The sequence below is a fragment of the Colobus angolensis genome, unplaced genomic scaffold (genome assembly GCF_000951035.1).
Source record: "Colobus angolensis palliatus isolate OR3802 unplaced genomic scaffold, Cang.pa_1.0 Scaffold121, whole genome shotgun sequence".
NCBI lineage: Eukaryota > Metazoa > Chordata > Mammalia > Primates > Cercopithecidae > Colobus > Colobus angolensis.
In genome coordinates this window covers 2,231,466-2,255,616 of record NW_012113253.1, presented here as the reverse complement: position 1 = coordinate 2,255,616, position 24,151 = coordinate 2,231,466, and the positions used below count along the sequence as shown (strand labels likewise).

Here is a 24,151-nt window from a genome sequence, read left to right as displayed (position 1 = left end):
AACAATATAGAAAGCTCAAGTGATAAATGAACATTAACTATTTTTTAATTAGTCATAAAGTATTTATTGATGAACTATTCAGTGGGGAGTATATCAATGTTGCTTCTGAAATGACAAAAACTAGAAGACTGAACATGGAAAAAGACAAACATGAAATAAAATGTAGACAAATGAAATAGAAGCAAATGCAATGACACACACACAATAAAAAAAAAAAGCAGTTACAAGCAATGTATCAACAAGTACAAAATGACATAACACAATTATATTCCTAGAGGACGTAAAAGGGTGACCTGAAGGAGGGGAGAGAGGTTAATTGGGAAATGCTTTCTCAGGGCAAGGAGAGCTGAACAAGATCTGAAGGAAGGGATGTGTTCAAACTGGTAGAGAGGAGCATGGAGGGAAGCCAGGAGCATGGAGGGAAACCACGATGGAGGGAATGGTCTTAACCAGAAGAGGAAGGGAGAAATCAAGCACTCAGTAGGGAATAACAAATGGCCTCTTTTGCCTCCAGTGGAGAGGACAAGTGGAAACTATCAAGTCATCATTCTAGAAAGGTTTGGAAGGGGATTGGTGTGGAGGCAGTAGGGAGTGAGAGTTTTAAAGAAACTTGAATGTAATGAGGTACTCTAAAGCCTACAAGCATTTTAATGTAATGGTATTAAACAACTTAGTTTTCTAGATCTATTAATTCCTAGTGCACAGCCTCCCATTGCCAAAGTTACATGGAAATATGCGTTCTTATGTCACCGCCCTGCCTTGCTGTTGAATTCCCTTTTCGGTTTTACTGTAAAAAGAGAGTAGACAGCGCCTGATGGATATTTGTTCTTGGCTAAAACTCTGCATAATGCTTTGAAATATTATTCTTCCTAGCAAATGTTAACAGTTGCTAATGTCATTCAAAAATAGTTGAGGAAAATATGTTTGTGAAACATACAGCTCTTACTGTCACATCATTCCCCGAGTGAAAAGAAAATACAGTGGTACTTGGCTATTTATTGAATGGAAATCCTTTAATGTTGTCAAGGATTTCATCAAACTAATGCCGTAAATAAGTGGGAAATCATGTGCCCTCTGTTTTAATGTCTGTTTTTTCATGATGAGGCAGCCACCCCACTCAGCAGTCCAGATGGAACTGCCACCCATCACAGCCCTCTTGTCCTCAGATAGGATAACCAGAGCATAACTACTTTGGAGCAATGCAATTATGAATTTCTTGAGGGGGAAAAAGGAGAGATAAGTTCAGGGAAGTCAGCTAACATGGTACATGGGTAGTTCCAGGCAGCAAAAGGGTTAATCAGATTTTCATTTTAGATAGTCGCCTTAGTAACAATCAGAGAGCCCAGGCTGTATCTTTTCCATTTGTGGGGAATGTTTAGATTTACAGAGTAGCTTAGCTTATTATATACCTACCTTGATTGCTGGATAAGGCTTGTGATTAAAAACAGAATAAGATTCATTTTTATAATATTGTAAAGAAGAGCAAAACATTAAAAATGATGTCACTGATGGTCTAGGGTTCTGGGAAATTACTGATATTGGAACTCTGGTGCCGACAGGGCTCTTTGAAAAGTTAAAATAGAAGAAGGTCAGCATCTTTGCCTTTAACTTTTACTGAAAATAGGTCTGTATTTACCGTTTTTAGGAGTGATGTGGAAACTAGCATGTAACAACTAGCTAACAATGCTAGAGGAGAAATTGGATATCAACTTCGTTTCTATGCCAAATTGCATTCAACTCTCAAAGATGTATTTGTTTATATTGTATATTAAGGGCTCTGTGACCTTTTAATCAGGAATTGAAAAAAACAGGTTTGAAAAGCACTTATTTTCGGAAATGTCCAAAAGAGTGGACCAGTGACACTAAAATGTTGAAGTCTGAAATTCATGCGTTGTCCAAATAGCAGGAAAACAAACTCAACAATCTGCTCTGCACATCGCCTCAAACCTCACCTGGAGAGACAGATTTCCTAAGGGCAGAGAAAAGCATTCAGTCTGTTTGCCAGGACCAAGCCTGTCTGGAGCAGCTGCTGCCAATTAGTGACAAGTGATATGTAGGGAGGCCACGATACACGTAGAGCTACCAGAGTTCAGCAGTTTCAGAAATGACTCTCTGAAGAAAGAAGAACACAATTCTTAGGATCATAGTTCATTGCACTTCCATGGTGGTAACTTGGTAACCAGTGAGCCTACTCCAAACATCTCAAAAGTCAGGATGTCAGACTTCTGTGGCCATCGAGTTTATACATTATTTACAGACAGCTGCTGACTTACTTTTGCTTATTATATTAACTGAAAAATGCCCAAATTGCACCCTGGCCATTCTACAGTGATCAAATATTTAGCCAGGAGAGCCACTGGAGAGACTTAAAAATAAAATGAACAAACAAAAACTTGGAGGAGTTAAAGACCATATCTCTTTAGATTTGGAAAAAGAAAAACAAATTTTGAAAACGATGAGTGGCTTAATAATTATGGATAAATTAGCAGCATAGCAATCATTCATTCCTTCATATCAATTCAGTCAGATTGCCTTCCTACTGAGAACCAATCCACTAAATGAATAGAAGTGTTTGTCTGTTTGCTTTATGGTGAAAAAAAGCAGAATGGTCATTTTGGCACATAGAGTAATTTGTAAGATGGGACACATACTTCAAATAAGGAGACTGTTTTAGGGGAGTTGAAGAGGCTCAAAAACTCCAAGGATCAGGGACAAGAATTTTGAAATCAGGGAGACAGGAACAGAGATGGGAGAAGGCTGAAGAATACAAAACACATTAAAAATTTTCCTGTGACCAGAAAAGGAAACATTCAATCTCCTTTTCTCTCCTTTAGCAAAAGACCCTTACTCTTTTTTTTTTTTTTTTTTTTTTGAGATGGAGTTTCGCTCTTGTTGCCCAGTCTGGAGTGCAATGGCACGATCTCGGCTCACTGCAACCTCAGCCTCCCGGGTTCAAGTGATTCTCCTGCCTCAGCCCTCTGAGTAGCTGGGATTACAGGCACACGAACATGCCCAGCTACTTTTTTGTATTTTTAGTAGAGATGGGGTTTCACTATGTTGGCCAGGCTGGTCTCATACTATTGACCTCAGGTGATCCACCCACCTCAGCCTCCCAAAGTGCTGAGATTACAGGCATGAGCCACCACGCCTGGCCTGACCCTTATTCTTAGACATAGGAATTCATATATAATGCATGGCTAAATTAAGAGCTAAGTAACCTACTCATAATCCAACCTTGAGACTTGACCATTTGTAATATTGAGTCTATGCAGTTCTTTACTCATAAAGAACTGGGTAAGATATAGACTCTTTTTAAAGAAAACAAAATCCAATAGGTTCAGAATTTCCCAGGGATTTATGAACTACCATTTGAGAAATGCCATCTTAAATAAAGTAGAATATTCTATTTACTGCATTTCAAAAGTGCATTTTTACTATAAAATAGCTGATTTGCTATCGTGCATTACAAAGTACCTTGGTTTTCATGTTTGTTGTGTTAGGATATTAGGATTAAAATGGAAACATCCATTTGAAAAAAAATGCCCATAAACATTGAAGCCCCTGAGAGGTCTGCAGTCTCTGGTTTGAGAAACCCTGGTAAAGGTGAAAAATGTAATTTCAGTTCCAAATGGTACATTTTCAAATGCACTTTTAGAGTCTATTTATAACTAGGATTCTCTGTATTTAATCATTTCACACAAATTTTTTCCTGGTTTGGTTAAAGAATGTCTTTAGTACAGTCATCTAACATTAACAACATAATAACAAGATTGTTGACCAAAAACAAGCTATAAATATTTGGTTGGAGTATGAAAGAATTTTTCAAATGTCTAATAATATATCTAGACTTGGCTCTGCATTAGAAAGTCTGTGAACTTTTCAGTCTCCCTTGCTCTCTCTTTCCACAGGGTCACTACATATTTTAATTGTCTATGTGTCTGTAACATTTCAGCATGTGAACCAACATATAATAAAAAATGCAGATGTTCCCAAAGCTGAAATAAAGAAGAAAATTTTCACTTTACTAGGAAAATAGTTAGTGGAAAGAAAAAATGATCATTTTCCTATCTTTTAAATTCATGGGGGAAACTTGGATTATCATTTACTTGACAAAGTTGACTTCAATCACCATCTCAAAATTACTTCCTCAGTGTCCAAATCACTTTTGCAATGATTTCTCTTCTCTTAATTCTCCAGCCAAGCCATTGATTGCATTGGGAAGATACTTTATACAGCCTTGCTTAATTAACCTTTCCCTCTCCACATTCAAAATTTATAAAAGCTTGCAGACATTTTCAAAATAACTGCCCTTTTGTGATCTTTACAACACTCAGGATTGCCTTTGTCCATAGTAGGTGATCGGTAAGTGTCTGTTGATTGGTATATTTGATTAAAATAGATTTAAATGATTTTAGTAGTCAAAATGATATATGTAATAAAAATTAACAGCAGGCAAAATAGGCGATTGTGTGATTTAATTGGAGATTTTAAACCAGTTGTTCAATATGTCAGCGTAGCCAAATGATGACTGAGGCTTGTGGTGATACTGCAAAGCACACCATGGTGAAAAGGGAGAGGAGACTGGGGAGGTGGGCAGGAAAGAATAGAAAGGGAAGAAGATGGGGCTGGGAGGAGTGAGAACCCTAAAAGAACACTGGAGAAGATGATGATAGAAAATGTGAGTAATTATTATTAGAGTAAATGTCAAAATATTATGGATCAGAAGCTGATGAATTTTAGTAAAGGACACAAAAATTTTAGGTGAAGAAAATAACAAACATGGTTAAAAAAAATACAGGAACAACTTTGCAAAGGAAGGATGTTGAAAGGTTCTTCTGAATTGTGATAGGAAGGAAGAGCAAGAAAAATGAAACATAAAAGTAGTTCAGGTAGTTTCTGGTATCTTTTTAGCCTCATTGAAGAAGAATAAATGCTCTGAAAATCACCTTAGCAGCTTACCTTGTGTACAGACTAGGTCCTAGTAGGACCCATTCACTTTCAGGTTTACCGACACTCTAAGATAAGGGTGTTCAGTGCAAGACTCTGTTATGAAGAATGAGGAGAACTTGGCCACATTTCAGAGCAAAGTAGTAAAAATAGTACCGTGAGAAAAGATTAGGGTTCCAGAATATCATATCATTTTGCCCCCCTAAAAAGGCAAAGTTACATTTTAAAAAAAGGAATGGAAGTTACATGAGAAGTTACATGATGTAACTGTCTTTCAAGATATGAAGAGATATTACTGTTCAACTAGAATTCTGTCTTTCAAGATATGAAGAGATATTGCTGTTCAACTAGAATTCCATCTTCACTTCTGAAAGCTGAAAGGAAATGAACTTACATAACAACTGGAGACATTAATATGAGACCTCTTTATGGTTAGATTTTTGGAATCCAGTAGCAACAACAACAAAAACAACAAAAATTTGCCACTTGTCATTAATTACCTTCAACACATCTCTTAGTTCTTTTACTCATTTTATTTTAGCCAATCACAGATCATTATCTTTTTCCAAACAATTCCAGGCATACACATTATTTTATTAGACAATAACAGAAGTGCAGGATGTTAATTATTATTTCTTTTTTGAGGTTTAGGTATTTTAATTATGAGCATGTTGTGTGTTTGCTTCATATGTTTTCAAATACCCTGTTATATTTCTTTGACTCATTTATGTGGAGTTTCCTAAAAGAGACTTTTAAATCAATACTGATTCATCAGTTATTTCTTCAAGTTTGCAAATTTCATGCAAAAAAAGTTTCAGTAGACACCCCTCCCTAAAATCTTAGTCATATTTTGTCTTCTGTAACAGGAACCTGAAAATAGCTGAGAAATTCTGATGCTTTTTCTTTGTTTACTAATTTTGAGATCATTATGCATACTCTAATGCATAATTATAATTATGCATTCATGATGTTACTTGTGCTGGCTTAACTCAGAAATAGTGTGAAGCAGCTAATCTCGAAGCTACAGGCTGTTTCCCATCACTTAGATTCTGATCAGAGCTGTTTGTCGAGTCTTATTGGAACGCAGGACTCTATGCACCAGTCCCAAGGCTGGACACTTCCTTTTTATCACTAGTTTCACTCTTTGCCCTTTCTCCTTCCCCCCAAATCTTTGCTTTTAAGACAGGAAAACCTACAAGATAATTTGGTTTTGTTGTATATGTTTAGTCTATTCACAGCAATTAAATGAGAGGGGTTTTGAAAATTCTCCAGTTTATTTATAATCCATACTTGACATTATGCGTAAAAAATGAAGACAGTGTCATTTTTCATGCTTGAGATTTTACTATCAACTGGCCTTATCATTGAATTTACTTTAGGGTTGCTTAAACTAGTCTAGTGCAAAACTATCAACGTTTCTTCCATGTGTTGTAGAATAGTGTGATTTGGCCCAAAAAGGGAATTGGTCCGTGTATCTTGCATACTATGCCCTCATCAACATTTGCCAAGTGTTCACTGAGTGCTTATGGTGGCACGGGTACTGTCCATGGCACTGTGAAGGACAGTAACAAGTCTCATTTAATAACATGAAAAAGGAAGAACCCTCTTATAGTCTTGGTTATTAGAAACTAGAACTTGGGTTAGTCAGTAATAGCACAATAATGGAAATATACACTCAAGCTTATTGCCTTATCTGGGGTGCACAGTCTTAGAAGATATGGAAGACAGAGTAGTCAGTAAAAGCATTTTGCTCTAAGAATGTCAAGGACAGGGCAAACTCTGAGTTTGTAGTTTTACTTTTCTGCAAAGTTGAATTAGGGAAAATTCATTTTGATGTGAACAGCGACAGTGTTTTGATTCTGAAATCTAATGAAGGAGAAGCCCGGTCGAAGGACGTGCATAGGTGTATGTGTATTTACTGAAGGGAGTCTTTGCTTCTAGGGAGTGGGGCACCTTTTTGCCGTTTATATTTATAGTCATTGTGCTTATTCAAATTGCTAAATATTAAAGCCCATGAATTTATTTTTAACATCAAGAATGCAAGCAGAGATTTTAAAAGACTGAGAAACACTGGAGAAGTCTGTTTCGTGAGTTTCATCTATTTAGAATACATGAAATCTTAGAGCCAGAAGGTACCCTAGACATTGTGGAATCCTGGTCTTTTCCTCTAAAAATGAGGAAACTGGCTCAGAGAATTCATGCATTTTTGACAAAGGTAATCTAACCACTTACTGACAAAGTTAGAACCAAACCTAAGTTTAGTGAATTTCCAGATCATTTCAGAAAATACGTATAACTAGCATGAAATAGGAACTACTTAAGTAAAACCGTAAGGTCTTCTTAGTCATGGGGGATTTTGCTTTGTTTTTGGCTTGGTTTGATTTTAGTTGACAAATGAGACAACATACAAAAATTAAATAAGTACTTAAGATTATGGTATTTAAATTTAAGGCTTTTTATAGCATATGGTGTAAGAAGAATTTGCATATTCTGAAATGTTTATACTAGATAAGGCATTCCCAATTTAGAGTCCAAGGAAGGGAAGTAGCATAATTAGAAACTCAAAGACCAGAGCCTTTTCAAACGAATTCCCAAATGCCCTACAAGCAAGTTGTTAGATTTGGTAAGTATTAGTGAAAACAATAGGTAAAAAATCTGGAGTAACTTAAACATAGTAGTGTGTTATAACCAATAGATAGAGCTTTTCATCATGCAAGGGAAGATTTTATTCAATTTCTATTTAGTTGCCATTAAAATATTTTCATTGTGCTAGCAGTGGTAAAGTTTTCTCCCCAGGAGCAATCTATTTACTAGATACAAGGTAAAAAGATTGGTCAAAGTCATAATTTTTTTACACATTTATATTTATGACACATTGATCATTCTGTTGAAGTTGGATATAATAGATAAGCATAGGTCTTTTCACAGAAATTTAATTATTTCTTAAATTTTGTCTCATTTACCCAAATCAGTACACATAAATGTGCACTTACTATGTTTTGGGTATAAATCTAAGTGATTTGTAAGCGTCATTTAATATTTGCAACAGGTTCATATGGTATAACAATAATAATAATAAGGTAACCAATGCACAGAGAATTTGACCTACTTCATTAAGATCCACACCATAGGTTGGGTGTGGTTACTCATACCTGTAATCCCAACACTTTGGGAGGCCGAGGCAGGTGGATCACCTAAGGCCAGGAGTTCGAGACCAGCCTGGCCAACATGGTGAAATCCCGTCTCTACTAAAAATAGAAACATTAGCTGAGTGTGGTGGTGCAAGTCTGTAATCCCAGCTACTCATGAGGCATGAGAATCGCTTGAACCTGGGAGGCAGAGGTGGTCGTGAGCCAAGATCACGCCACTGTACTCTAGCCTGGGGGACAGAGCAGCAAGACTCTGTCTCAAAAAAAAAAAAAAAAGAAAGAAAAGAAAAGATCCACACCATAAATGGGTAGCAAATGTTGGATCTAAAGTGAAGCAGCGTGGCTCTAGAACTTAGCCACTGTGTTAATTGTGTTTTCTGTGTCCTTTCATTGTCATGTTCACCACATTCTGGAAGCGTTTTGTGAGTATGCCATAAACAATACTTAAATTATATTTGAAGTATTTGGTTGCAGACCCACTGAATCAGAATAACTACCTTTTCTTCACCTCTGCACTATTTCCACCCTATGTTCTTTACTGAGGCTTCTTTCTGTCTTCCCACTTTTAACTTGAACTTCTGCTGGCAGGTGAAACTGCTCTGTCAGCTTTTGATCCAGTCTACCTGTGAGCAACAGTAATCTAATCTGAGGAACATACTAATTAAACCCAGCTTGAAATATATTTTTTAAGTGTAGAATCCTCCACCAGTGAGCCAAGGTTTGAGTGCAGATTAGGTTCCCTAAGTGGTTGCATCCAGAGGTTCTGAGGAGTAGGGTAGACCTGCAGGAATGAAGACCGGCCTGACCGCCTGCTCAGATTGCATGCTGATGCCTCACCACAGAGTATAATGTGGTGAGGCTGTATTATGGTGAGTCTGTACTATGTCTGTTGACCATGATGTTAGGCACCAAGAGAATACCACTCTTCATTTGTTCTTGTGCAATCAGTGATGAATTGAGTGAATTTTAACCGAAAGTCATCTTGAATTCTACTTGTGATTGGAAACATTTTTATAGGCTTTTTAAAATCCATTCTATGTTATAATCATCTCTACAGGTATAAAAATGCCTGCAGTCATAAAAATAAAATATTAATAAGTATTCGCTGCTTTTCAATATTTTAAAATCACTAGCTAGACTATGTTCGGTCTTTTCCCCGTATTCCTACTTGATGTCTGATATTGATATTTAGTATCTCAACTAGACTTACAAGACCCCAAACTGTGCAAATGTGAGAAATGATTCACCACAAAAGCTATAAATTTCACAGCTCGAAAAACCCTGAAGATTATTAATGAGGCACCATGTAATTAGCCTCTACAAAGTGCAGCTAGGAATCATGCATAATGGAAAACAGAAACTGCTAACCACTGACTCATGGAAGATCATTTAAGCTAGTTTTCACAGACATGAAAAATTGATATTTAACACAGTTCCTAAGGAGATTCTCATTGCTTTAACACCAGAGAAAGAATTCTGTTTCTTATAGATTTGCTAAGAGAAAAATAGAAGACAGCTCATGGCTAAGGCAGTTTCTGGCAGTGTGAATTTGGACAAGTTGTTTAACTTTTTAGACTCTCAGTTTTCATCTTTCCAAAATGGGCATGATGATCTCTTTCATAGAATTGTTGTAAAAATTGATTTAAAAAAGTAATGTGGCACCTAGAATTTTAGTACATCATGATGGCTTAATTATAGATCATATATGAGAGCAATGTGTTTTCTAGCCAGCCAAAGTTCTTGTTTTACTGAGAGTTCTATACCTTTATGGAAACACATTTCTTTAGAAATACTAGAAACAAAAGCATTCCCTTACATAGAATAACATACCCAGTACTGCTTAAGCACGTCAACTCATTTAATCACGAAAATGACCCTATGACATAAATGCGTTTATTGCATCTTATTTTGGAGACATGCAACTGAGATGGAGAGTAGTTAAGTACCTTGTCCAAGGCTAGTAAGTGATGGTGATGCAGTGTAAACTCAACCAGCCTGGCCCCCAAAATACAAATGTTTAAACCATCTTTTTACTATTGATTAATAAGGAACACTGAGATAATGAATATATGCTTAAACTGATATCTATACATATTCATCTTGGTTATATTTCTCAAAATTTATTTTCAATGTATTTTTAAGATATACTTCATTTAGCAGTCAGAAATTAAATGAATATATATTAAAATGATGTTTAATAGGTGCAGAGGTGCATGGATTAAACCAAAACATGCATGTAAAAGACCATTATGATTAGGTTTTAAGCATAGTTATAAAAATTATAAGCCATATTTTAGAGACTTTTATTTTAAATTGGAGAGGGCCTCAGTGTTACTAACTGTAAAATTAAAGTGTAGTTCAATTTGTCATGAAAATCCTTTCTGTTAACCACTTCTGATCTATTACTATGTTGTTGTTTGGTCATGGACCATCAAATATGTGTTGCACTTTCCACATGTACCAATCATAAACTTATAATGAGCTTGATTACTAATATTGACAATCTATGTGCATACCATTTAGATATTTTTATTATTAATATACTGTGAACATCTGGAAGAAATGTAACCCATATTTCATCTCTGTATTCTTGAGTATTCTACATGGTAGATAACCTATAAATATTATTGAATAAATAATGAATATCCTTAATTTCTTTAAAATTATAAAATGATTATTTTATTATGTTTTTAAATTATACTTCAAGTTCTAGGGTACATGTGCACAACGTGCAGGTTTGTTACATAGGTGTACATGTGTCATGTTGGTGTGCTACACTCATTAACTCGTCATTTACATTAGGTATATCTTCTAATGCTATCCCTCCCTCCTCCCCCCATCCCACAATAGGCCCAGTGTGTGATGTTCCCCGCCCTGTGTCCAAGTGTTCTCATTGTTCAGTTCTCGCCTATGAGTGAGAACATGCAGTGTTTGGTTTTCTGTCCTTGCAATAGTTTGCTCAGAATGATGATTTCTAGCTGCATCCATGTCCCTGCAAAAGGACGTGAACTCATCCTTTTTTATGGCTGCACAGTGTTCCATAGTGTATACGTGCCACATTTTCTTAATCCAGTCTATCATTGATGGACATTTGGGCTGGTTCCATGTCTTTGCTATTGTGAATAGTGCCGCAGTAAACATACGTGTGTATGTGTCGTTATAGCAGCATGATTTATAATCCTTTGAGTATACACCCAGTAATGGGATGGCTGGGTCAAATGTTATTTCTAGTTCTAGATCCTTGAGGAATTGCCACACTGTCTTCCACAATGGTTGAACTAGTTTACAGTCCCACCAACAGTGTAAAAGCATTCCTGTTTCTCCACATCCTCTCCAGCATCTGTTGTTTTCTGACTTTTTAATGATCGCCATTCTAACTGGTGTGAGGTGGTATCTCTTTGTGGTTTTGATTTGCATGTCTCTGATGGGCAGTGATGATGAGCTTTTTTTCATATTTTTGTTGGCTGCACAAATGTCTTCTTTTGAGAAGTGTCTGTTCATATCCTTCACCCACTTTTTGATGGGGTTGTTTGTTTTTTACTTGTAAATTTGTTAAAGTTGTTTGTAGATTCTGGATATTAACCCTTTGTCAGATGGGTAGATCGCAAAAATTTTCTCTCATTTTGTAGATTGCCTGTTCACTCTGATGGTAGTTTCTTTTGCTGTGCAGAAGCTCTTCAGTTTAATTAGATCCCATTTGTCTACTTTGGCTTTTGTTGCCATTGCTTTTGTTCATGAAGTCCTTGCCCATGTCTGTGTCCTGAATGGTATTGCCTAGGTTTTCTTTTAGGGTTTTTATGGTTTTAGGTCTTACATTTAAGTCTTTAATCCATCTTGAATTGATTTTTGTATAAGGCGTAAGGAAGGGATCCAGTTTCAGCTTTCTACATATGGCTAGCCAGTTTTCCCAGCACCATTTATTAAATAGGGAATCCTTTCCCCATTTCCTCTTTTTGTCAGATTTGTCAAAGATCAGGTGGATGTAGATGTGTGGTATTATTTCTGAGGGCTATGTTCTGTTCCATTGATCTATATATCTGTTTTGGTACCAGTACCATGCTGTTTTGGTTACTGTAGCCTTGTAGTATAGTTTGAAGTCAGGTAGCGTGATGCCACCAGCTTTGTTCTTTTAGCTTAGGATTGTCTTGGCAATGCGGGCTCTTTTTTTGGTTCCATATGAACTTTAAAGTAATTTTTTTTTGCAATTCTGTGAAGAAAGTAATTGGTAGCTTGATGGAGATGGCATTGAATCTATAAATTACCTTGGGCAATATGGCCATTTTCACAATATTGATTCTTCCTATCCTTGAGCATGGAATGTTGTTCCATTTGTTTGTGTCCTCTCTTACTTCATTGAGCAGTGGTTTGTAGTTCTCCTTGAAGAGGTCCTTCCCTTCCCTTGTAAGTTGGATTCCTAGGTATTTTCTTCTCTTTGAAGCAATCATGAATAGGAGTTCACTCGTGGTTTGGCTCTCTGTCTGTTATTGGTGTGTAAGAATGCTTGTGATTTTTGCACATTGATTTTGTATCCTGAGACTTTGCTCAAGTTGCTTATCAGCTTAAGGAGATTTGGGGCTGAGACAATGGGGTTTTCTAAATATGCAATCATGTCATCTGCAAACAGGGACAATTTGACTTCCTCTTTTGCTTATTGGATACTCTATTTCTTTCTCCTGCCTGATTGCCCTGGCGAGAACTTCCAACACTGTGTTGAATAGGAGTGGTGCGAGAGGGCATCCCTGTAAAATGATTATTTTAAAAGCAGAATAACCTAAATAACACTTTCAAAATAGAAACAATATAGAGAAATCCAAAAGTAATGCTGATTAGTTATTACTAATTGGAATGAGTTTATATATAAGGTTATATTATTTATCTAGCAAAAAAAAAATCGTTCAGAGTAATAAAACAACTTGGCCCAAACTTCAGTGTAATACACATGCAACTAATTGTATAATTTAACTGACTGCTATTTCCAGTCAACAGTTTTTAATTGTTCAGTTTGTCATGTTAGCATGATTTACATATCCTTTCCAATACACACATTGATGCTTTTATTCATATTTCTTTTTGTAAAGGATATGATAGGATAGAGAATTGAGAAAGCAGTGACTGAAATGTAATTTTCTCTTATGACTGAGAATATTCTCCAAAATCTACCCAATTAAGAAATTAAATATTTTAATATAAAATTTCCGGTTTACAATGAACACAGAGACCTCGCCTTTCATAAAGAGCATCCCGTAGAAAACTAGCAACAACAAGATTTAAGACATTTTCCAGGGGCACTGTTGATAAAGATTTATCTCATTTGATTCTGACTTCTTAGCATGCTCCATTAGTTGCCCCAGAGTGACAGAAATGCTGAACAAAGGTCCTTCAGGTTGGGAGCACGTTGAGTCGATCTGTTTGGTTGGAGTCCTTTTCTCATTGTTAATTCCATGGAAAGCAAGGAGGGCAGCCTGGCTCCAGAATGAAGGCAAGTGACTTGGACACTTGGCTTTTACTCTGTAAAAGTGCAGAATTTGTATAGTCCCTCTGCATCTGTTGATTTGGTGAAAAAACAAAAAACAAAACAAAACTGAAAACCATTCTATGATTCTGAATCCTGATATTAATATAGTAAATTTTAAAACCAAATATACAATGTTTCTTTTAACTACATGTTCTTTTCATAATGTGCATTCTTGTACCCATCTATAAACATCTATTCACTTGCTTATATTTTGAACTCAAAATATACCCGACATTACAATATTTGAAGTTGATGGAAGAATTTTTACTTTAGATACTTAATTTAAACATTTATAATATTTCTGTTACTAAAATGTCTCACAGATTAGACAAGCTTTGTTCAGCTACTCTAACACTTACACACTTTTGCCAACTAGTTTGCCAAGATTTTATTTTTTTGCATCTGACTTTCAGTAACTTGACTTTTAATAATTTGTCTCAGAAAATCTGCCTTCCCGAAAGATACTATAGTCATCACAGCACCTATGATATAGTTTAATAATTTCACATACTTTTTCCCTTTGGAGGGGGATCCCCTTCTTATTTCCCTTCTTCTAGTTTTTCCATAGACTCCTTCCATCAACTTCAAATATTGTAATATCAGGTATATTTTAAGTTCAAAATATAAGCAAGTTAATACTTTATGTCTATAGATGGATATAAGAATACACATCATGAAAACACCATATAATTACAAGAAAAATTGTATATTTGGTTTTAAAATTTACTATATTAATATCAGGATTCAGAATTGCCCTCTTTTTTGGCAGAAGATTGACTGAAACAGTAATAAAAAGGAGTCAGCCTGAATGGTGACTGAGAGATTCATTACATATTTCAGTGGATTCATTCGTGAAAGGTGGACACATCTTAGTATCTGAAGATGACTTTGTGCAGGGTAGTGTTTTCTCTCTTCCACAGAATACTTTTGGGGTAATTCTCAAATACAGATGGAGACTGATGAACAGAATTGACCACTGTATTTTTTTTTTTACAGTGGTTTAAACAGGGCATTCACGTTGAGTTTGTATGCACCTCTATTAGATACTCTTTTTATTCTTCAGGCTAGCGTTTTTATTTTAACCACATCACTTTCTCTAAAAGAGTTAAAATAACAAAATGTAGTAAGTTAAAATGGCTTTATTTAGTGATTGGCCAATACAATAGTAAAGCTTCCTTAAGTAAGTATAAGCTCAATGTGTTGAGTTTTCCTATATATTTTCTTCTCCACACTCAGAATTTGAGCAAGATTTGATGGAAATTCTACAGTAAAAACTCTTATAATAATATCGTTATCAAGCTGTAGTACATATGAGATCATCTTAACAGAAAAGGAAGTTGAGACCTTCAGAGGTTAAGTGGCCCCAGGTCACACAGCTGGTACCACAGCTCTCTGGATCCCTGAACCCTGCCACAGGTTTATGTGACAGCCTTACGTAAGAAGGGGCACTCAAGAGCAATTTACTTTTCTCTTCTCAGAGTTTCAGCGCTGACACACTTTTTGCACATTGCACTAGGTGCAAGCCCAGAAATTCTGCCAGGAGCAAAACAACACTCCTTAAACACCCTGTGACTTTCAGAGCTGTATAAAATAAAAGGTTGAAGTTAATGATTGCCAGTTTGGAGGGAGTAGTTCCTCTTCGGAGCCAAATGTATGTGGGGAACAGATGAGGCTGTGGGAGTGAAGTTGGCAAAAGGGAAAGAGAAATGAGTCTATTCTTTCTGGAAAATGAAAGTATAATAAATATCTGAATAGCTTAGATGTTTATATTCATCTAGAGATTCTTTCCATTTGAAAATGAAATATCTATATATTTAGAGTGAGTAATCTTGAAAAATAATTTTATATTATTTTTTAAAATATCATGAAATGATATTTGGAAGCAAACAGATTGTTTTTAATAGCCCATATCTGTAGAACTATTTGTATTTTCTCTTCTAACAGGATCATTACTTCTTATGCTGAAATTCCTATATTCAAGCAGTGACTCATGTTAAGATAATATGTTCCAACAATTTGAGAACTAAAAGCAAATATACCTCAGAGATAATGATTATTTAAATTTTTGGTTCATAGAGATAAAACTGTCTGACATAAGGAGTATGGACATAATAGCCAAGAATTCTATCATTTTATTTCACACTCATTTTGTTTTCGAAAAGTCTCTTATCATATCTGAGATCCCACATACCACATTCTACTCGAAGACATTTGTTAGCAGAAGTTCTCTGGAATTTCACTCTCATGCTGTTCTTACAGGATATTTTGTAGAACTGTGCTCCAAGAAAACTCTAATCTAATGAAATGTTCCTGGAATCTCCATTCATAAATCTATTCTGTGCCTAATTATATAGTGTAGTGGTTCTTGTTATAGGATGTTGCTAATGTCTTTCCCATTTGTCCTTTTCACATATTTTCTAATTTAGGAGTATTCTTAATATGTTGAGCTTCAGTTTCGGAAGTAGGTATAGCATATAATTTTTTTTCAAGCAATGCAACTTTGATAATGTTTTAAGAAGTTGAGTTTTCTTATTTCCCAAACAATAAACACAAATAAGATAGCTTTTTAAAATATGTATGCGTTTGGAAGTTTTCTAAGTTACTTGCTGAAATCTCTGTATATAGAAACACGTATACACACATGCACACTTTGCAACTCTCACTTAAGGGACATCCCAGTTTAATTCAGTGGTCATTTTACTCCATTTTTCAATAGAATCACAAGATTTTAATTGAAGCAAGTGATATGCCTCGCTGTGTTTGAGGAGTACTTAACATTAATTAGTCACGGGGAATACTCAGGTGTTATCTGTGAGAACCTTTTTTTTTTTTTTATTAGTGGGACTTTTACTCTTGTTACCGAGGCTGGAGTGCAGTGGTGCAATCTCGGCTCACTACAACCTCTGCCTCCCAGGTTCAAGCAGTTCTCCTCCCTCAGCTTCCCAAGTAGCTGGGATTACAGGTGCCTGCCACCACACCCAGCTAATTTTTTTTGTAATTTTAGTAGAGATAGGGTTTCACCATGTTGGCCAGTGTGGTCTCGAACTCCTGACCTCAGGTGGTTCACCAGCCTCAGTCTCCCAAAGTTCTGGGATTACATGCCCAGCCTGAGAACCTGTTTTTATATCACATCAATAATGTTGACCCTACAGGATCACATGGAATGGAATGATTTTGTTTATGTAGTTTAAAATGACACTCTATTCTCAAAAAAAGGAAGAAGAAAGAAAGGCCTTTTGCCTAAATAGCATCAAGTGCACACTGTCACGTGGTTTAACTTTCAAAAGTTTAACTTATTAAATGGCATTTACTAAAAAGCACTATTTTGTTGGGTGGAAATTAGCATACTAAAAGTTGTATAGTTCCAGTCAAATCAATAATGTTGAGACTGTAGACCATGCCCAGGATTACTGAAAATTCAATTGTATAAGGTCTTGAATTATTCCTGGGCATATTTTTCCCCAGTCGAAGTAGTCCAAGATTTGTAATTGTTATGCCCCCATACCTGTTGGTGAGGGAAATTTTCAAATTCAATTCACTGTCTCTAGAGATTTCACATAGTTAAAAGGAATGTGATATAATATTTTCCTGACTGTCAGATTGAATTTGAATTGAGTTCCAGTGTGGAGAACTGCTTGGATACATTAACTGAAACTTTTACTGTGTAAAATTTTGTGTGGTTGTACAAGGTCAAATCATGTGCAGCACCATTTTTTTCATTTAAATGTAGGGAATAATTCAGTTAGGGGAGGTTGGCAGTGGTGGTAGTGTACAATTCCTAAGGGCAAGGGAATGTGTGTGCGTGTATGTGTGTGTGTGTGTGTGTATGTATTTCTGGTTCTCACAATATAAATGTAATGTTATAGTAATTTTAAAAATCCTCTAGGCCTGTTGTCAAATATGCTTTATAGCTGAGAGAATATAAACAGCTATGAATTGTTAAAAGAGCAGTATTTAGCCAAACAGGCCTCAGTGCTTTTGATCTGTTACCCAGTTAAGGAAGCCACACACCGAGGGCATTTTTAACAGCATCAAACTATATCTCATGGCATTGGCATGAGATTCTCTAATGGTATTTTTGTTGTATTTCCTAAACTAAAGTCAATGGAGGCCAATTTTTTAAATCAAATAACACTTCTACTTCTGTTAAAGGGATGTAATGTAAAAATAAGCTCATCTCATGGGAAGATTTTCCTGTGACTTTCATTTCTTTCTAACCCTCCTTTTGGAAATCCTCAGTATCTTTTTTTTTCTAGCAAAATTTGGAATCCCTGGGACAACATTATGTCACCAGTTTCTTGGGTTAGTCCTCTATTATTTACCTTTGGGCTGTCTACTTTTATCTCCATTAACCTTTTGGCTTGACTATAAACATTTATTGAAGGCTTCCTCCTTTGTCGGTCCAGTAACTCTAAAGGTTAGTGAGAAGTGGATGCTAGTCTGACCTCTCTCATCCACATTAGATGATTTTAATTATTCCTAAGAAATGACACTTTTGACCCATTTTGTCCTTGTCAAGTTTGTCTAGTTGTGGGCTGTCTAAACGTGAAACTCTGGGTTCAAACCGTGTCCAGGAGTGCAGAATTTTAAAATGTACAACGTGGAGCCTTAAAAGTGCACAAGATTTCTTTTTTTAAAAAAAGAAGACATTCCAGTTTAAGTGAAATTCAAGGCTATTGTTATGTACCTTGAATTGATTTATTGCTGAAAGAGACTGTCTAGATACAGACAAAATACAAACTTGAACCTATAAAAATTCAATATTTCAAAATGGAAAAAATGGAGAAAAACTTTGTATAAGTGAAAATAAGCTACGTTTTGCTGAGGTTGTAAGCAATCCTAATACTACAACAGCTTTGTACATGAAAAAGTTCATTTCTTTCTCATACTCCCTGACCACTGCAGTTGCCGGTCCACCTCTTTGTTTCCATGATTGTTTCAGCAAAAGCAAGGCATAATGGTGAATTGGCCATTGGATCTCATGGGTTCTGTGTGGGAGTGACACAAGCCACTTCTTCAATTTCATTGGTCAAGCAAAGTCACGTGGCCAGGTCCAACTTTAAAAGAGATCTGGAAAGTGAAGAGTTGGAACTAACTGATCAGCAGCCATAATGACTATCACAACCTTTCAATTAGATAATAAAGAGTTTTTGTCTAGACATCTATGCTAATCACTACAAATATGACCAGAGCCCGAGAAATAGTGGGGATTCAGCAAATGCCTTGTGTGTTTTATTTCATTTTTTAATGTAGCTATCCAGCAAAAGTTCGATGTGCATCTGTAGAGTACTAGGCTCTTTGCTAGTTGCTTCTCAAAAGCCTCTGAAATAAAAATTAGCCGCACTGTGCTGATGTCCATTCTGAAGTTGAGAACACTTAAGTGTTTTTCTAGTCATAGATGCTACCAGTGGCATGTGTTAGGATTCAAACCGAGATAATGTGACTCCAAAAACAATAATGTCCTTTTGTTATACTTCAACTGTAAAGTCAATGATGCTTCACGATATGATATAACTGGTATAAGCAGGAATTATTACAGTCACCATTGTGTATTTGCTTGTATTTTAAAGCAAGAACACAGTATCTCTAATTGATGGGGACAAAAGGCAGAGAAATTCTAGGCAGAAAAGGGTGGGTCCCTGGCAAAAATGCCACCCTCAAGCCAAGAAGCCTGAAACTGTGGCCCAAAGTGAGAACTTCTATCCCTGTTTTCCCACTCAAATGTTGTCTTTTCCTAAACCACCTACACCGTCCCATCCTGTGCCTATAAAAATCCTCAGCTGGTAGACAGGACTATGGCTGGACGTTGGAGAGAAGCAGCTTGACTTCAGAGAGATGGTTTGATGGTACAACTTTGGAGAAGAATCTGGCCAGAGATGGTCGGACTTCAGGGGAAGATTACCTACCCACCCCGTCCCCTTTTCAGCTCCCCTTCCCACTGAGAGCCACTTTCATAGACAATAAAATCTCCCACATTTACTATCTTTCACTTTGTTAATGCGACCCCATTTTGCCCAGACACTAGACAAGAGCTTGGGAGCCACGAGTGAGGATACAAAAGACTGTCACACTGGCCCTTTGCCCTGGCTGGTGGAGAGTAGCCATCTCACATGAAAAGGCAAAGGACCCACTGAGCTGTTAACAGTTAAGCTGACCACGGACAGCAGAGCTAAAATAGCACTGTAACAAGCCCTCTGGGGCTTTGGGAGTCACAGTCACCCCTGCCTGTATGCTGCTGTGGGGCCTGCATGGAGTTCACTCCTGCCAGCACTAAAGCGTCTGGCTGCTTCCCGCACCCACTCACCTGCGCACTCCCTCCTGCAAGAGGTGGAACACAGCAGGTCCGAGTGAATGGAGTTTGGTCCCACTGGCACTGAAGCGGCTGGCTGGTTCCAGTGCTTGTTCACTCCAGTTTTGGTACTTGTTTGCTCGTGTGCTCTCTCCCTCGAGGAGTTGAGAGCAGCAGGCTGAGTAAATGAGGCACCCCTGTCACAAGTCCCGTGAAGGGGTCAGGGAAATATCCTGCTTCATAATGACTTATAAATAAATGATCAATGACTGTGGAATAACAAGGTATATTCGGTGTTATTTCAACTAAGAGGAAGCTATTTCACACTTTTGAGCACACTTGATAAGAAAATTAGTTATTTTTGTTTTAACTGTAATCAATAAATCTGGATATCTTTTGTGTTAGCTTTCTATTGCTGCTGAAACACACTACCATAGACTTGGGGGCTTAAAACAACAGAAATTTATTATCTCATATTCTGTTTATCAGAAATATGAGTACAGACTTCACCAGACTAAAATCAAGGTGTCAGTCTTCCTGATGCATTCCTTTCCGGAGGCTCTAGGAGAGAATCCATTTCGTGCTCATTCATTCAGATTGTTGGCGACATTTGGTACCTTGATGTTGTAGAGCTGAAGTTCTTGTTTCTTGCTTCCTGTAAACTGGAGGCCATTCCCAGTTTTTAGACACCACTACATTCTTTAGTTTCTGCTCTCAGTCCCCCATCTTTAAAGGTAGCAAAAGCAGACAGCATTTTTTTCGTGTTGAATCTCTTGGATTTACTCTTGCCTTTCACTTCTACTTGTAAGGATTTATGTGATTAGACTGGGCCCATCTGGATAATCTAGGATAATCTCACCATCTCATGGTACAAAAACTTAATCACCTCTCTGAAATTCCTTTTGCCAAGTAAGGTAGCATATTCGCAGGTTCCAGGGGATTAGGGCATAGCCATCTTTGGTAGGCCATTTTCCTGCCTACCACACCTTTTATGTCTGTTCTCTTTTCCCAAAATGTTGTGCCAGTTGTACCCATTGTGGAGTATGAGATAAAAATTTTGGCCTGACTTTCCTTGTTTGTGATATCTGAGAATTAAACTCAGTGAACTTTAAAGTAGCTTCTAGCTCTTAGTGTTCTAGAATTTTATGCATTCTTATGTTGGAGACACGGGAAGTGAACCTAATGATCAATGTGGATATTATTGTTATTTTCTATTCATGGATTTTTCTGGAGTGTAGATTTCATATAATCCTGGCTAACTCCTTCCTTCTCACACTTGGTAATCTTCTTTGAACTCAGTCAATCTCTACAAAACTTGACTTCTTCAGAAAGAAATTGACTTACCTTCTCAAAACTGTAATAACTGGTCCCTTGAGATTTTTTATCTACTTATTATTTACTTTACAGCTTGGGTATAACTTTCAGCAAGTCTTTGCTCCATTTTTTTCTTCTGCCTTATTGATTTGGACTAAAATAAATTATTTTCTCAATTTTTTAATAAATCCAATGCTACTTGTACCCAGGCAAAATAAATGTTTGCCAGAGTTTTAAAAGATATAATGCCTAACTTACCATTAGGAAATATATTAATTGATTACTTTTATATTTTACTCACAATATCAGCTCCTCTAATCCTTAATTTGCTTATGTAGAAAATGGAGAAAATGTTAGTACCTAACTTCTGGAGTTGTAAAAATCAAAAAAGACCATTCAAGTGAAATGCTTACCTCAGTAGCCAACACGTAAGCCACTAATAATTGTTTTAGTAGTAGTAGTAGTAGTAGTAGTGGTGGTGGTGGGGCAGGTGAAAAACTCATCCTAAATTGCCCAAGGCATTGAAAGTACAGCTTCTTGGGAAACCTTTCAGTTCCAGAAAAACCACTAGGGGTGGTAGTATTTGGAAACAAAGCTAACTATAAATATTAGCTCTGCCCTCTGCCACCTACCAGCAATTTGACCTAAAGGATATTATTTAATTTTTCAGTTGCAATTTTCTTATCTGAAAACATACATGAGGGCTAGGTAAGTAAGAGAAATGCCTAACAAAGTAGCCTAAACAGTAGTACCCTTATTCCATCTCCCTAAAAAATCTTTATTGGCTTCCTTCTGCTTACAGAATTAAGCACAAAGTAAAGTTTACCAAAGTTTTGCCTAATACATCAAGGTCTTTTAAAATCTGTTTATAACCTGCCCTGCCAGATACATATGCTATTATGTTCTTTCCATTTATCAATAACAATAATATTGATGATAATTATGATAGATAATACTTTTCTAGTGCTTTCTACGTAACCAAAAGAGTGCTAAAGACTTCATAAGAACTGTAACCAGAGTCCCAGAACTCCCATTTCCCACACACTTGACTTTCTTATAGACTGTTCAGCCTTTGCCCACACTGTTTCCAGCAACTGCACATTCTTCCTGTTTATCCTTCAAAATCCTGCCCAAATGTTGCCTCTTCTATCATGTGTCCCCAGACTCCAAAGGATGGGAGTTTTTCTCTTTCCCTCATTGACCCCAAAACAATTGACACATGTCTTAGCACTTCCTACCATGGTACTTTTCACATTACTTTAAACATTTTTAATGTATCTGTATCAAAATACAGTCTTTTTTCACCAAAAAAGACTTACTTACATTCCTAGCACAAGGCACAGGATTGAATTTGCTTATTTGTGAAATGAATGGAAGATTATGGTGTTGGAAAATCAGTTGATTTACTTTATACTAAAAGATTTTCTAAAGAATGTAAGTGATCACTATCTATTTTTTATAGTATCTGTGAAATTATTATAAAAGCTAATTTACTGTGTTGAAATTCATAGGATTCTAAGAACTATGAAACAGGGTGATGAAATAATTTAAAATAATTATTTTTCATGAAATAAGATAATCCGGGAAAAATAGGCCAGGTGCCTGTTTGAAATCTGTTATTTAAAATCGGGAAAGAGTGATGTTACAAATAAGTCACTGAGTGCCCCTGCATAGGCTTCCTGAAGTGGTGGACTCCCTCCTCCGACTTGTTCTGCCTGGGCCTGGAGAACTGCAGATCCTTTGGGGTTTAGTTTAGTTTAATTTAGTTTAGTTTAGTTTTGTTTTGTTTGAGACAGAGTCTAGCCCTGTCGCCCAGGCTGGAGTACAGTAGCATGATCTCGGCTCACTGCAACCTCCACCTCCTGGGTTCAAGCAATTCTCCCGCCTCAGCGTCCCAAGTAGCTGGGATTACGGACATGCACCATCACACCTGACAAATTTGTGTATTTTTAGTAGAGATCGGATTTCACCATGTCGGCCAGTCTGCTTTCGAACTCCTGGCCTCAAGTGATTCATCCACTTCAGCCTCCCAAAGTGCTGGGATTATAGGAGTGAGCCACCACGCCCGACCACCAGATCCTGATCTATGGATTTATCTGTCAGTCTGATAGTAAAAGAAGAGCAAAATATGTGTCATTAATACCTAATATTTAATTGGATTTGGATCACTATCATTTCGTGTAGAACAAGTTTGTTTCTCCTCTAATCCTATTTTGAAAATCGAAATACAAAATAATGGTTCCTCAGACTGATAACAATAGGGATAACTTGATAACAGTTTTGTCTATATAGTTAAAATATACATAGAACATAAAATTACATCTTTTTCACAAGGCTTTTAGAGAACTGCTTTGTGGTTATCTTTGCCAACTATTAAGATACATAGTTGAAAAATTAAGACTCCACAATGAATCAAAATATAAATACTAAAAGATCAATGTACTAGAATTTGTTATACTTGATTTAGTTGTAGTTTATACTCTTTGTTTTAATATTTGAAGTAGTTTTTTCAGACTTCTTTTTAAATCCATCATGTTTGATTTTTCCATTAAATACTATATTTTATGGTAGTTTTTACATTTATAATATTATTGATATTTTAAGAAATGGGTCAGCATTCATTTTATGCATAGTTTTCAGTATGGCTTTGCAATTAACAATGGATCAGTGTTTTTTGTGCTATCATTGTTGTCATGAGGCAGGTGAAATGGGTTTTCCAGATTCCTGAAAGATCTGAAATCACCAGATTACGTGGAACTCCTCAAGTGAATACTTGTTAAGGCCAATTTGGGAAATTTGTGATAGTATGTATCATGTGAAAAATCCCAGAATGGACTGAGATTTCTTTGGCAGGATCATATCTAGGTGAAAATTCAGTTCAAAAATTACCTTGAGACCCTTGTATTGTACTCTGTGTTGTGGTTTCATGGTGTTTGA

General features: G+C 36.4%; 1 protein-coding gene across 2 annotated transcripts in view; it reads left to right on the top strand.

The window, feature by feature from the left end:
• The window catches only part of ZFPM2 (zinc finger protein, FOG family member 2), a 490,202-nt gene that overhangs the window by 301,316 nt on the left and 164,735 nt on the right, over positions 1 to 24,151 (top strand). The window lies entirely within an intron of this gene.